Raw genomic sequence first — 14,742 nt, forward strand, 5'->3', positions numbered from 1 at the left:
AATGATTCTCCTGCCTCAGCCTCCCACGTAATTGGGATTAGAGGCACACGCCACCATGCTCAGCTAATTTTTTGTATTTTTTAGTAGATATGGGGTTTCACCAGGTTGGTCAGCCTGGCCTTGAACTCCTGACCTCAAGTGATCCACTCGCCTCGACCTCCCAAAGTGCTGGGATTACAGGCATGAGCCACCACACCGGCTCTTCTCTCTTTCTGAGGATACAAGAAGACGGCAGGCTGTGACCCAGAAGAGGGTCCTCATCAGCGCCCGAACATGCCGACATCCTAATCTTGGAACTGTGAGAAATAAATATCTGTAATTTCTAAGCCACACAATCTACGGTACTTTGTTATAGCAGCCCAAACTGACTCAGACCCTCAGAAAAGGCCGATGGGGAAAACCATCCTGGAAAGTAAATAGTCAAGAGGACCTCGCAAGAGCAGACATGAGAAAACTCCCCATCCTGCTCCCCACCCCAGTGAATTCACTAGAGACGCAGCTCTCAACTCCTTGTACCAAGACCCAAAGGAATAACACACTTTACATCATACCCCTATACACACATACATGCGTAACTGATGAAAGTTTCATAAAGTAATATTTACTCACTATGTGCAATGCACACTGATGTTTCATATTCTGTTCTGTTTTTTAAATGCTGGCCACAACCCACACAAATTGATTTCTAAACCTTAATAGTTTCTAGTCAGCAGTGTAAACAACTCTCATCAGAGGGAGAGCACCCTTAAGAGGAAGGGGAAATCTTGAGTTTCACAGGCACGAACAGTAGTGTTTCTTCTCTCTGAGATATGCCTCCCATACCCACAGCCTCTTTTTTTCCTTTTTTTATCGTACTGGGATCCTATATTCCTGATTGCCTACTTTCCAGGTGAGTTATCTCCTCTGGAGTTCATACCTCTCTACTGGCTCTCTTATGTAACCACCTGATATGGTTTGGCTGTGTCCCCACCCAAATCTCATCTTGAATTGTAGCTCCCATAATTCCCATGTGTTGTGGGAGGGACCTGGTGGAAGATAATTGAATCATAGAAGCAGTTTCCTCCATACTGTTCTCATGGTAGTGAATAAGTCTCACAAGATCTGATAGTTTCATAAGGGGTTTCCCCTTTTGCTTGGCTCTCATTCTTTCTTGGCTGCTGCCATGTAAGATGTGCCTTTCACCTTCTGCCATGATTGTGAAGCCTCCCCAACCTCATGGAACTGCGAGGCCATTAAACCTCTTCTTTCTTTATAAATTACCCACTCTCAGGTATGTCTTTATCAGCAGTTTGAAAACAGACTAATAAACTACCCTCAATGCCTCTCTAATTCTACCCATTGTACATGGATTGGACTCCTCAATGCTAACTCCATTCGTGAAATACTTTCCAAGCCCTTTTATACCCAGCATGTACAAATTGTCCCCAGCGCCTTCTTAACAAGTATGTCTGAATAACAGAAAACTACAATAATAATGCATGTCAGAATTATGTAATGTAAAGATGTGTCAGTCACTGCTACCAGCTTTATCTATACCTCTTTCTCTGTAATCCTTATAACATCTGATACATTAGGTCCATAGCTATTAAGTGGTGGACTTGAGCTTCGAATCCAGGTGTTGCTGGGAAACATGCAGATCACAGAGAAGCAGGATGGCGTGGCCTTCCAGTGGTGGGGGCAGGGTGTCATGAGACACAGGGCATTGGTAGGTCTTATGCAGAGCCTCTTTAGGGTTTTACACCACTGGTAGAAGAATCTGTCTCTACACCAAAGAGGTCAAACCAAGAGACTTCTTACTTGGCCACAAAGACATGTTTCTGGCCATTGAGCCACAGGGCTTTTCGTCAGCCCTGAGGAATGACAGACCTTTGTGGGGCTCCTGTTTCTAGGCGTAAGAGCAGGGGAGAGGCTGAAAAGCATCTGACATTCCTGGCGTCCCATTCTCTAGACAAGAGGGGACACTAAAAAGGGCCTAAATACCTGTCCAAAGGCTTCAGTCACAATCCCTACTCTGTAAGTCAAATCTTGGCATCATTTCATCCCATGCAACTAAGAAGAAAGATATATATCATGATAGCATATGGATTTGCTAACCATCTTCTACCGTTTTCACAATTTAAGAATTTTTAGGTCTGGGGTCAGTTGGAGTATTGCTGAGGAGAACCCTTCTCAAGGGCAGGGCTCTGGGAGATCACGCTCTCATGGTTCCCCGGGACTGGTCCTCAGGCTCGCTAGTTTAAGGTGAGTGGAGTGGTCTCTACCAGCTGAGCATGATAACAACCCTAGGTCATTCATTTACAACGTACTGTAATACACTACCTTTTCCATTCCACCAGGGGGCGCCATTCACATAGACTTCAACAGCAGCGGCATCAACAGGACTACAAAGTGGTGGTCGTGAAAAACACACTTGAGACCGTTGTATGTATCTGAAATCAGATATGACACCTGAAAAAATAAATCAAATTAATGCTCATATGATTGCTTGCTGTCCAGGGAATTCAAAGCAAAGGTGAAAACTGACCCTTACATCACTTCTTCCTTCCAGATGAATAGCATCAGCTACATTTTCTATCCCATTATGTAATGCTTCTATTCTGACCATCCACCTGTGATGGACATAGTCTTTTTAGATGTGTTAGTTTTAATATTATTCAAGACTTAGTCTCAACCATTCTATTAAGTGACTTTGCAGATATCTGATGTCATCTCCATTAACGTAGATTTGCACGTCAGATTCAGCTCTGAGTTCACCTTAATGCAGCAGTGGTGGTTCCCACAGTGTAGTGCCCAGGCCCCCTACATCAGCATCACTTCAGAACTTGTTAGAAATGCAAATTTCTGGGTCCCAAGTCAGACCTACCTACCGAGTCCGAAATCTAAGTGTGGGGCCTGCAGTCTGTGTTTTTACAAGCGTAACAGGAAATACTAACACATGCTAAAGTCTGAGAACCACTGACTTAACGTACAGCTTCCAACCCGGATGACACTAGAAACAACTATGGGACTTTACAGAAATATAGGGGTCCTGCCTTCTCCCAGAGCCACTAGGGTAGTGGAAACAAATGTCACAATCAAATGGACCTGGGTTTGAATTCTGGTTTTGTCACTCACCAGCTGTGTGCCTTGTGGAGGCTCCATCTTCTCATCTGTAAAGTAGAAGTCGTCGGAGCTGCCTTGTAGGAAGGTGTAGGAGGGGAAGGTTCAGCAAATGCCTCCTAGAGAGATTGACAAATAGTACGTCTTCTTCCTTGGCCTCCACCACAACTAGAATCTTACTCACCCGGCCTGTGAGGGTACAGTTCTCACCTTGCCCCAGAATCACCAGGCAAGAATGATATGCTAGACCCGCTTTCTGAAGTTTCACAAATGGATAAACATTTTCACAGCTGTTATTGGGATTTTGCCGTAAATTAGTAGGAGCACGCCCCTGAGATCTGACAAAGCTATTTCAAACTCTAGATCAATGAGGAGGGAAGCTCCTATGAAGCCGGGTTTGCCAACGGAGACCATTGTCATTGTTCAAGTTGCTCTTGGGATCTAGCTCAGATTCCTGCTGACACCAGGGAAGTGAAGAATGAAAATAGTTGCCTAGAAAATTAGAAGCATCTCCCCAAGTTACCTGCCACAGACAGGTTTGTTTTTCCTTGATTGCCACATACAGGTTTGTTTTTCCTTAATTATCTAGGTAATTGCTTTGCTTCCTCTACCTGCCTTTACCAAGAGACACCTGGCCAGAAGAGCGAGGAATTAAAGTACCTGTGGAGGCTGCCCGCCGAGTGAAGCTGCAGGCTGCCCATCCCATCGCAGTAGTTCCTTAGTTGTCAGCGGGTTGTTTCTATGAATGCCCCCTCCATCAGAAACCAATGAGCTTTCTCTAATTAATCTAGATCTCTGCTCTTGTGGAATTGGCACGGAGACAGCGGTTAAATGCTAAATTGTCAGCCTAAAGTCAAATCCTTTTATTTAAAAACATAATATGCAGAATGGCTTCCTAAAATAAAAATTGGGAAAACTGTTAACATAGAGACTTCCAGGTTTTGCCAAGGATGCAACTGTTTTCTCAAATACAGTTTTTGACAGTTACATACAAATCAAATCAAAATTCATCCAACACACTCTCTGAATTAGTCTCAGTACAATGTGCATAGACAGCTATCACTAGAGTTAGTGAATATTATGGGAAAAATTAGAGGCAAAAGTTGAGACTGGAGCTGGTGAAAGTTAACAAAATACCATTTATAGAGAGAAAAACACATTTTAGAGGAGTATAAATATACTGCTTGGCATCAACATCAAAGCCCAAGTGCAAGTCAAAGAGTAACCCAAAAGGCTCATAGGTCTTCATACCATAGAAACCCTCCTACTGATGGCAACATAAGGTCCAGCCTTCCACCTGCTACTTCCTTAGTGTTTGTAGAAAAAAAAAAAAAAAATCCCATTGTATAAATTAGAATAGGCCAGATCATGCTATAGTAACAAATAACCCCAAAGTCTCAGCAGCTTACAACACAAAGGTTTACTTCTTTCCCACAGTATTTAGGGTTTTCCAGAGAAATAGAACCAATAAAGGATTTAACAGAGGGAGGGGGGATAAGGGGGAGAGATAGTGATATGGTTTGGCTCTGTGTCCCCACCCAAATCCCACCTGAAACTGTAATCACCACAATCCCCATGTGTCAAGGTCAGGACCAGGTGGAGGTAATTGGATCATGGGTGCGGTTCCCCCATGCTGTTCTTGTGATAGTGAGTTCTCATGATATCTGATGGTTTTATAAGCGCCTGGCATTTCCCCAGCTTACACTCACTCTATCCTGCCACCCTTGTGAAGAAGGTGCCTGCTTCCCCTTTACCTTCCACCATGATTGTAAGTTTCCTGTGGCCTCCCCAGCCATGCAGAACTGTGAGTCAATTAAACCTCTTTCCTTTATAAATTACCTCATCTCAGGTATTTCTTCATAGCAGTGTGAGAATGGACTAACACAGATGGATGTATTCTGAGGAATTAGCTCACTTGATTACGAAGGCTAAGTCCCATGCTCTGCCATCTGCAAGCTGCAGAACCAGGAAAGCTGATGGTGTAGTTTGGTTTCAGACCCGAGGCCTGAGAACAAGTGGAGCTGATGATGTTAAGTCTCAGTTTGAGGGCAGAAGGAGACTGATATCCCAGCTCAAACAGTCAGGCAGAGGAGATGAATTCTCCTTCCTCCACCTTTTGTTCTGTTCAGGCTCTCAACAAATTGGCTAATACCCTTCCATTCAGGGAAGAAAAATCTATCTTATGGAGTCCACTGACTCAAATGCAAATCTCATCTGGAAACACCATCACAGACACCCAGAAAAGCTTAGCCAAATATCTGGCCACTCCATGATCCAGTCAAGTTGACACACAAAATTAACCATCACACTCACATAACATGTTGAATGAAAGTTGGCTCTGGCTTTGATGCTTTCCCCAAACTTCACTCTAGGTTCCACGATGATAGAGCAGCGTCCAGCTGGAACATTATCAGGCCCAGGGTGAGAGAAGGGAGACAAAGAGAACAGTGCACTGGTTCCCAGAAATGACACACGTTTTTGCTGCTCCCATTTCATCAGCCACAGCAAATCGCATGGCCTCTCTTGAGTCTGGCAGAGTTGAAGAGTAAACTCCTTCCATGGCAAAAGATGGAGGAAAAGTAAAATATTTGGCAAACAGAAATACAGTCTCCCATACCAATGGAATTCTTATGCAGTCCACACTTAACTTATTCTGGACCTCTGCTCCGAGATTTCCCCTCAGATCTCTACTGAATATCTTCTTATTACTTTTTCACACAAGACAGACTCTTGTTTTATGCGAGGAGAGTTGCAGGCTCCTCCCTTAATTTCCAAAAGTATAGCAAATATCTGGATAAACATTTAAGACAATTTCCTGGATGCTTGAGAATAATGAGGGAATTATAATGGAGAGAAAGAAAAATACAGTACTGGATATGAACTATCACTGCTCTTGGAGTTGAGTCCATCAGCCATGCCTCTCCGCTGGCTTCCTCTCTATGTGGCCTCCCCTAGTCCATCAATTACCATGTGCCACCAGTCCCCAGGTTACCTTCTCCAACTCCCCTTACCCTCACTGCAAGTAAGGGTGTTATCCATCACATCCTCACCCACAGGCAACAGCATCATAATCCTGCAAAGATGCAATTCTGCACATGACAAATTCAGCCTTTGATAATTTTATTCAGAGCTGTTCAGGATGTCTGGCTCGAGCTTCTTGAGTCTAGAATAGAATTTTGGCTTTGCATAAATAACCCAGTGAAGAATAATTTTAATCAAAGATGATGTATGTCTCCTAGCTGAACAAGAGAAAATAACAGGTAGATTTGAAATGTTTTTTTTTTTTTTTTTGGTCTACTGCACACAAAAAGAAAATGGTTGTGTGGGTTTGTGTGTGTTGTGTGTGTTTGCATGTATAAAGTGAGAGTGACCACATATACACAGTCTGGATGTCCATGTAATTTTGCGTTTTGTTTTGCTTTTTCACGTACTATGTCATAAACGAATTTTGAAATTTTATATAATTTTCTTAATTAACTATAACTAACATAGTTAAAGACTACATAATATTCCATCCTGATAAACTAACATAATTTGTTAAAGCATTCTCTTAATTTAGATATGTCCCTTTAATTTATTATTATGACAGTTGTCATAAATTGTTTCATGCATATGAGCATTTGCATCTGTTAGATTACTTTATTGAGGTAAATTCTTAGGGATAAAATTCATGGGTTAAAAGTAGGGATGTTATTGCCTTGTGCCAACCATTTTATATACCTTTTCTAATTCATGCTAATTATGTGTAATTTTTACTGCAAATTCAGTAACACTTTTATTTGAAACTATGTTGTTCTGTTTAACTTAATAAACTAATAACCTGTGAAATATAGGTGATAATGTTTATTTCCAATATGAAAGATTTTATCCTCCTAAAAATCAACTTAAAAAGCTTTGCATTGGGATAGGGACAGCGACTTTTGATATAAAAACCCCCTCTGATCTAGAAAAAATAGTATATATGGGTCATAACCCTTTGGTTGCAAGTAGCAGAAATGCAATTTATACTAATTAATGCAAGAAAGAAGAGTTTGGAGGGGTTGTGGAGTAGCCTACCTCATAGTAAACAAACAAACAAAAAAAAAGATGATTAACCAAACCTCCCAAGTGCAGCCATCTAAGTACAGCCAAAGATGTTATTAATAACTAGAAAATGATCGGGACCCTCTCCCATCCTGTCTTCCACTGCATCTCTCTAGATCTTGGCTTTGTCTTCTCCTACCAGAGACAGATGTCTGCATGTGGGGCTTACTCCTAGCAGCTCCATGCCCGAAGAAAGGGGCTGTGGTATTGAAAGACTGGTCCAGTTCTTCACCCTTCCACGTATCCACACCCTTAGCATGGCCTCCTAGCGGGTGATGTATGCCTGTGCCTTGAGTTTGTGCTTGTTCATTTGACTTACTTTGGCCAATGGCATAAGAGTAGAAGTCATAATATGACCTTCACGCCTAGGTCTATGTGACCTTGCAGGTTCTCACTTGCTCTCTTGTGGACTATTCCCCAACTAGTCTGCTGAAAGGTTAAAGACTGACTTAATCTGTTTTGACGGAAAGAAAGAAAGAAAGAGAGAAAGAAAGAGAGAAAGAAAGAGAGAAAGAAAGAGAGAAAGAAAGAGAGAAAGAAAGAAAGAAGGAAAGAAAGAAAGAAAGAAAGAAAGAAAGAAAGAAAGAAAGAAAGAAAGAAAGAAAGAAGGAAAGAAAGAAAGAAAGAAAGAAAGAAAGAAAGAAAGAAAGAAAGAAAGAAAGAAAGAAAGAAAGAAAGAAAGAAAAAAGATGCCTGTGGCTGGGCAGTTTATAAAGGAAAAAAGTTTATTTGGGTCACAGTTCTGCAGGTTGTACAGGCATGGCACTGGTATCTATCTCATTTTGATGGGGGCTTCAGGCTGCTTCCACTCATCGTGGAAGGTGAAGGGGAGCCACGTGGTGAGAGAGGAAGCAAGAGACATAAAAAGGAGGTGCCAAGCTCTTTTCAAAACCCAGCTCTCACGAGAACTCACGCATCCCCACAAGAATGGCACCAAGCCATTTATGAGGGATCCTCCCTCAGGACCCAAACACCTCCCACCAGGCCCTGCCTCCAACATTGAGGATCAAATTTCAACATGATACTTGGAAGGTTCAAGTATCCAAACCATAGCAAAGACATAGGTAACAGATGTGCAAACATGCAGTGTGGACTAGAGACATCCTTAAATCAAACCACCCACTGCCAGCCTAAAGACATATGAGCAGGCCTGCTGAGATCAGTGGAGCCCACTCAGTAGACCTGAAGAGATGTGAAGTAAATAAATGCTCACTGTTTTAAGTGACTCTGATTTTATAGTTCTTTGTTACGCAGCAGTAGCTGACTAATACAGGGGGCACCTCTCTTCTAGCTTTAGTTTGAAAAGTCTCAGGAAAGAATACTCTGGCCCAGTTTGTATCAAAGGCTCGTATCTGTCCCCAAGCTGTCAGATAGCTTAAGAACAGAGAAATGGTGCTTGCTGGATGTCAGAAAAAATAATAACTTTCTAATCTGTAATATACTGTGCTTTTTTTAAGAGCCAAATTTAAAATACTCCACACATCCATCTTTTTGAACTCACATAAAAAGCGAGTTTAGTTAATACAGTGAAGAATAATAAAATGACATGTAATTTAAATCTATAGATGGTAAGAGAGTGAAAAGAAAGAAGAGACAGGAAAAGAAGAACAAATGAAAAGCAATATTTGCCAAAACTCTGAGAAGCAGCAATATTTCTTTAGACTAAAAAATATTTAAAAGCATACTTTCTAATAAATATATTTTAACATTTTTCCAAGTAAGAAAACAATTGGATTTTTGGAAATAGCATTTTACCCCAACTGAGAAAAACACCAACTGTTTTCCCAGGAAGTAACGAGTATTGTCTCTCAACTCACAGGTATAAATGTTGCATTCAGTGTCTTTTTATTGCCATCTGGTTACCAGCATCAGCTTCCAGGCAAAGGATTAGAATAAACTACGATTTAGTGCCAAATGCAGAGGGCTCAGGCAAACTGAGCCAGTGGAAGATATAGAAGGAAATGAGCTAGAAAAGTGAGGCAGAGAAGAAAAAAAAAAAAAAAAAAAACAGTAGGCTCAGAACAAGGATTTAAAAATCACAGCCAGAGAGAGTACAAACAGGAGAGTGTCACCTCTATTCTGGTTCCAAGCGTCTTGAAACAAACCCAGGGGGTAATCTCCAGCTAGCAACACAGAACACAACAGGGCAGAGAGCCCTGGCATATCTGACAGCAGCTTCCAAGGTTTGCTCCAGAAGAATCGATACAAAATCAGTGCAGAAAACAAGAAGAGGATCCATGGGACTAAAGTTTGCAGGAGGCAAAGAGATGCCAGCTCCTGCTTTGGGAAGGAGCACAACAGAAAAACCCATGTACCCAAGAGAGGCACGAAGAAAGAGGCTAGGCAGGTAGCCCGGCTTCCCTAGGAAGGACGTTCTAGGGATTGATCTCTTTCAGTTACAAAGTAGCCAAAAACTTTTTTTTTTTTTTAAGAGACGGGGTCTCGCTCTGTCTACGCAAGCTGGGGTGCAGCGGTGCAATCATAGCTGACTGCAGCCTTCAACTCCTAGGCTCAAGCAATCCTCCTGCCTCAGCCTCCTAAAGTGCTAGGATTAGAGGTATGAGCCACCGTGCCCAGCCTATTTCCAAATTTCATTATTTGGCAAGGATTGTCCTATTGATATACTGTCCTAGTGGCCCCTTGTTGGTCCCAGAATGAACTGAAAACAGCCTGCAGATAATGAAGTACTTGCGAGAAACAGCTGGGATGTGGCTGGAACAAAGTTAAGACTGAAATTTAGGGGCCCTTTAGGATTTTGCTGCTAAAGACTTTAGAAATGATGTTACATCTTTGTAACTAGGGGCATATGTTGATCCAACTTTTGATATTTGCAGTAGGAAACCGGGTTAAGAGCTAAATGGTCTCCCTTGCCTAAGCATTTATAACATCTACACAGTAGTGTTCCCCCTTGCTATGAATTAATAAGAACAATGGGGGCAATGTTATTATGCCTATGACAAGTTTCACCTTACAAATAGGTAGTACACCAGAAGTATGTTTTTAGGTAGACTGAACTCAAAAGAACATATTAGTTTAGAAATAAAGATATGCATAGTAGATTAAGTTTTCAGGCTAGACCACAAACCTCTAGTTAAAAGCCATACAGTGGTAGAAATAGTTTAGGTTTTTAATGCCAACTGGTATATTTTTAGCTTTGGACAATCACAAATAGACTTAAGAACATTGCTGTGAGTTAGCTGAGAATGCTAACGATCATTTGGCCTGGTTTTCATTAGAAAATGTAATTCAAATTGCTGTGGCAACTGTTGTGGATGATTGAAGAAGTTTTGTTTTTGTTTTTACTAGTTGTTGCACTATCAACCAGAAACACATGTCTATCTCCCCCTTTCCTTACTTCCATCTCCAGTATAGTATTTAGAATTCTTTGGGTAGCAAGGGACAGAAAATCCAACTCAAGTCATCTCTATAAAGCAAATACATGGGCTCATGTAAAAAACTGCACAGGTGCTTCAGGCAAGGCTTGATCCAGAGGCACAAGCACAAGCCCTGGCTCTTTCAGAACTCTGTTCTCTTATTCCTCAAGCTCCACCTAATGACTTCTCCAAAGGTACTGGCACTTCTCTCATGAGCACAGCTGCCAGCCTTATATATTTACAGCACACTCATGAGCACAGCTGCCAGCCTTATATATTTATATCATACTCAGAATGCTGTCTTTCAGTAGGTTCCCGGAGAAGGCAAGAGTCTTTTGGTTTTTTTTTTTTTTCTCAGTAACCCTGGAAAATCTCTCACCACAGCTTTAAGAAATGTTAGTGCCCATTCTGTACCTATGACTGTGGTCAGAGAGATGGGATTGCCTGAATGATTTAATTGTGCAGGATTGGGGCTATCAGATACGACTGTGCAGGTTGTGCACTGCACAACCTCAAGTTCAGTAGACACATTTATGACAATGCAGATGTGTAGTGGTCCATTCTCATGCTGCTATGAAGAAATACTCGAGATTGGATAATTTATAAAGAAAAGAGATTTAATTGACTTACGGTTTGCCATAGCTAGGGAGGCCTCGGGAAACTTACAATCCTGGTGGAAGGCACCTCTTCTGAGGGCAGCAGGAGAGAGAATGAGTGCCAGCAGGGGAAATGCCAGACACTTATAAAGCAATCAGATCTCCTGAGAACTCACTCACTATCATGAGAACAGCATGGGGGAAACAGCCACCCTGATTCAATTGTCTCCCACCAGGTCCCTCCCATGACACATGGGGATTATGGGATTACAATTCAAGATGAGATTTGGGTGGGGACACAAAGCCAAACTGTATCAAGATGATACCCCTTGGAATTATCTGATGCAGTGACCCTATTTGGGACCCACTTCTAGAGATGGGGGTGGGATCCATATCACCTTAACACGCAGTTTGTGAATTAGGGAGGCCGTTCTGCGCTGGGTGGAGAGGATATAAAACATTCTTGGGAGGCAGCCAGTAGAAGCCCACTACTGACAGATGGCAAGAAAGTGGCAGGGCCTATGCCGTTTCACACATTCCCTACCATGAAGTAGGAACCCTAGATAATTACAGAGAGAAGAAACCAAAGTAACTTAGAGAATGCTTCATTCCACCTTTGAGTCCTAACATGTGAAAGTAAAACACACAAAATGCTCATTCTCATCCATGCATTACTTATGGATTTCAAAGCACTTTCTGAGTCAGCCCTTCATCTACACAACGGTAGCTCCAGGGGACAGCTGGTGGGTAGTATTATCCCCAGTAGAGATGTGGAACAAGTCAGGCATCTCCCTGCTCAGGTGGAACTCATCTCCCGCTTATTGCAACAGAAACTCCCTGCTTACCTCTGCGCTATGAGAGGGAGATCCTATGGAATACGATGAGAGAGGGCAGGAAAGCTGAGTGACAGAGAGGCCAGAGGAGAAAGCACAGAAGGAAGAGAAGAGGAGATTCAAGGCAAGGAGAGGAAACCTTTGGAACAATGGCAGCCACCAACCAAAGTTTCCGTAGTGGTTGGCTAGGGCTGCCGTAACAATGCACCACAGGTCGGGTGCCTTAAACTGCAGAAATGTGTTCTCTCACAGTTCTGGAGGCTGGATGTCCAAAATCAAGACATCAGCAGGGTTGGTTCCTTCTGAGGCTGTGAGGGAGACTCTGTTCCATGGCTCCCTCCTAGCTTCTGGGGATGGTGGTGATCTTTGATGGTCCTTGGCTTGGAGATGCATCACCCCGTCTCTGCCTTCCTCTCCACATGGAGCTCTCCCTGTGTGTGAGCCTGTCTCCAGGTCTCCCCATTTCAGAAGGACATCAGTCATACTGCATTAGGATCCACCCTAAAGGCCCACCCTAAAATGACCTTGTTTTTACTTGGTAACAACCCTATCTCCAAATAAGGTCACATTCTGAGGTAGTGGGGGTTAGGATTCCAACACATGAATTTGGGGGGCACACAATTCACCTCGTAAGAGGCACTAAGTCTTTAGAGCCATGGTAGTGGCCACTAGCCACATGTGGCTATTCAGCACTTAAAATCTGGCTCATCCAAATCTAGATGAGCTGTGAGTGTAGAATACACACCAGATTTTAAAAAATGAATGTGCAATATTGCAATAATTTTTATATAGATTACCTGCTAAAAATAATATTTTGGATATATCTGGTTAAATAAAATATAGTACAGTATTCAAATTAATTTCACCTCTTTTCTTACTTTTTAAAATGTGGTTTCTAGAAGATTTAAAACTTCACATGCAACTTGCATTTGTCTCACTTTATATTTCTATTGGATGACACTGATCTAAAAACAGAAATTCAGAGTCTTTGACACCTGGTCATTCTGTGAAAAGAGTTTCTGAAATTTCTACATTGTTCTCTGACAAGGATGGCAAAATTAAGCATTCAATTCACTGAATTGAAGTGACATATATTATATGGTAAATATCAAACTTTATACCTGTGTAACCAACTCTAAATTTTAAATAAGTTCTCATAGAACCTAAGTGGCAGATATATTTGATCAATAAGGATCACACTTCATTTTTATTACTAAGAACTCAATTTGGAACAGGCCACCCAATATCATCTTGTAAGAGTGGCTTTTGTGTAAAGCAATCACCTTTTCATTTACCTTGTGTGAGAAAAACAAGGCTCCGTATCAAGCGTGACTTTATTAATAATTACATCAGAACAGCACGGGTCCTTATTAAAGACGGTATACAAGTGAGATTTTGCATATGCTTCATGCAGATAAATCATGAGCTCCATAGTGAAGTTATGTAAATGGAGATGCGTTTTTGCTTTTATGAAATACACTGGGTTATAAATACTCTGACCTTGTTTATAGAGGAAGCTGGTTTGTTCACGTAATGAAGACATTAATTTGCCATTCAGTTTGGACTGATTACTCATTAGCTGCTCTCTCGTGACCAACAGCTCTGACTTACAAACCCAGACTGTCGTTGATCGGATCGTAGGTAGTGGTGTGCTGCCATCTATAGGTGGAACGAGAAAAAGATCAAAGTGCAGCAAGGTCTGCAAAGCCACAACTACTAAAAAGAGTTAGAGTGTCAAAACATTAACAATTGTTTTTAAGATAGACCAAATACATTCCAAGGTCTACAACTATGGCTCTCTCCCCGTGTTAAAATCATTGTAAGGTATTGATTGATTTGCAAGCAAAATAAAACCTAAAGCAAGCGGTATAATATCCCAGCTGCAAAGCCTTAACGCAATTATTGTTGGTGGAGCAGGTGCAAAAAATCTGCAATACTGGTAACTCAAATGGTACAAGACCTACTGTAATCATTTTCCAAGTCAGCTACTGCTTGCCTTTGCCCACAATTCATGTTAGGATTTCTTTTTCCACTCTTCAGTCTTTTTCCTACTCCAGGATGCTGCCATCAGCAACGTTCGACAAACATTTCTGGAGACCCTCCTATGTTCCAGCCATTGTCCTGCTTGAGATGCAGCACAGACCAAACGAATCTCTTGCCCTTGCGATGCTTACATTCTAGTGGAGTGAGACAGACATTAAACACTAGACTAAGTAAACGAGCTCATTCTATACTATGTTGGCAGGTGGCAGGCATTACGAAGAGAGAAAACAAGAGGGCAGGACATGGGAATTGGAGGTAGAATGGTAGGAAGGAGGAAGGATGCAGGGTTTTTTGTTTTTGTTTTTGTTTTTGAGATGGGAGTCTTGCTCTGTCACCCAGGCTGGAGCGCACTGACGCGATCTCAGCTCGCTGCAACCTCCACCTCATGAGTTCAAGCGATTCTCCTGTCTCAGCCTCCTGAGTAGCTGGGATTACAGGTATGTGCCACCACGCCTGGGTAATTTTTGTATTTTTAGTAGAGATGGGGTTTCGCCATGTTGGCCAGGCTGGTCGCAAACTCCTGACCTCAGGTGATCCACCCACCTCGGCCTCCCAAAGTGCTGGGATTACAGGCATGAGCCACCATGCCTGGCCAGATGCAGTCTTAATGAGGGCAGTCAGGGGAGCTTCACTGACAAGATGACAATGGGGCAAACATCACACTCCCAGGAGTTCCCAGGAGAGGACAGGGGCCTGGGAATGAGGCCAGAGGGT

General features: G+C 42.2%; 1 long non-coding RNA gene across 1 annotated transcript; it reads right to left on the reverse strand.

Annotated features, from left to right (window-relative positions):
- Positions 1 to 1,631: 1,631 nt before the first annotated feature.
- On the reverse strand, positions 1,632 to 2,380 carry LOC105553666. Its single transcript, XR_001008188.1, has 2 exons — positions 2,320 to 2,380; positions 1,632 to 1,944 (listed from the first exon to the last, which is right to left on the reverse strand). It is a non-coding gene; the product is annotated as an uncharacterized LOC105553666 (long non-coding RNA).
- Between the last annotated feature and the right edge of the window lie 12,362 nt (positions 2,381 to 14,742).

The sequence above is a fragment of the Mandrillus leucophaeus genome, unplaced genomic scaffold (assembly GCF_000951045.1).
Source record: "Mandrillus leucophaeus isolate KB7577 unplaced genomic scaffold, Mleu.le_1.0 Scaffold600, whole genome shotgun sequence".
In the NCBI taxonomy this organism is placed as follows: domain Eukaryota; kingdom Metazoa; phylum Chordata; class Mammalia; order Primates; family Cercopithecidae; genus Mandrillus; species Mandrillus leucophaeus.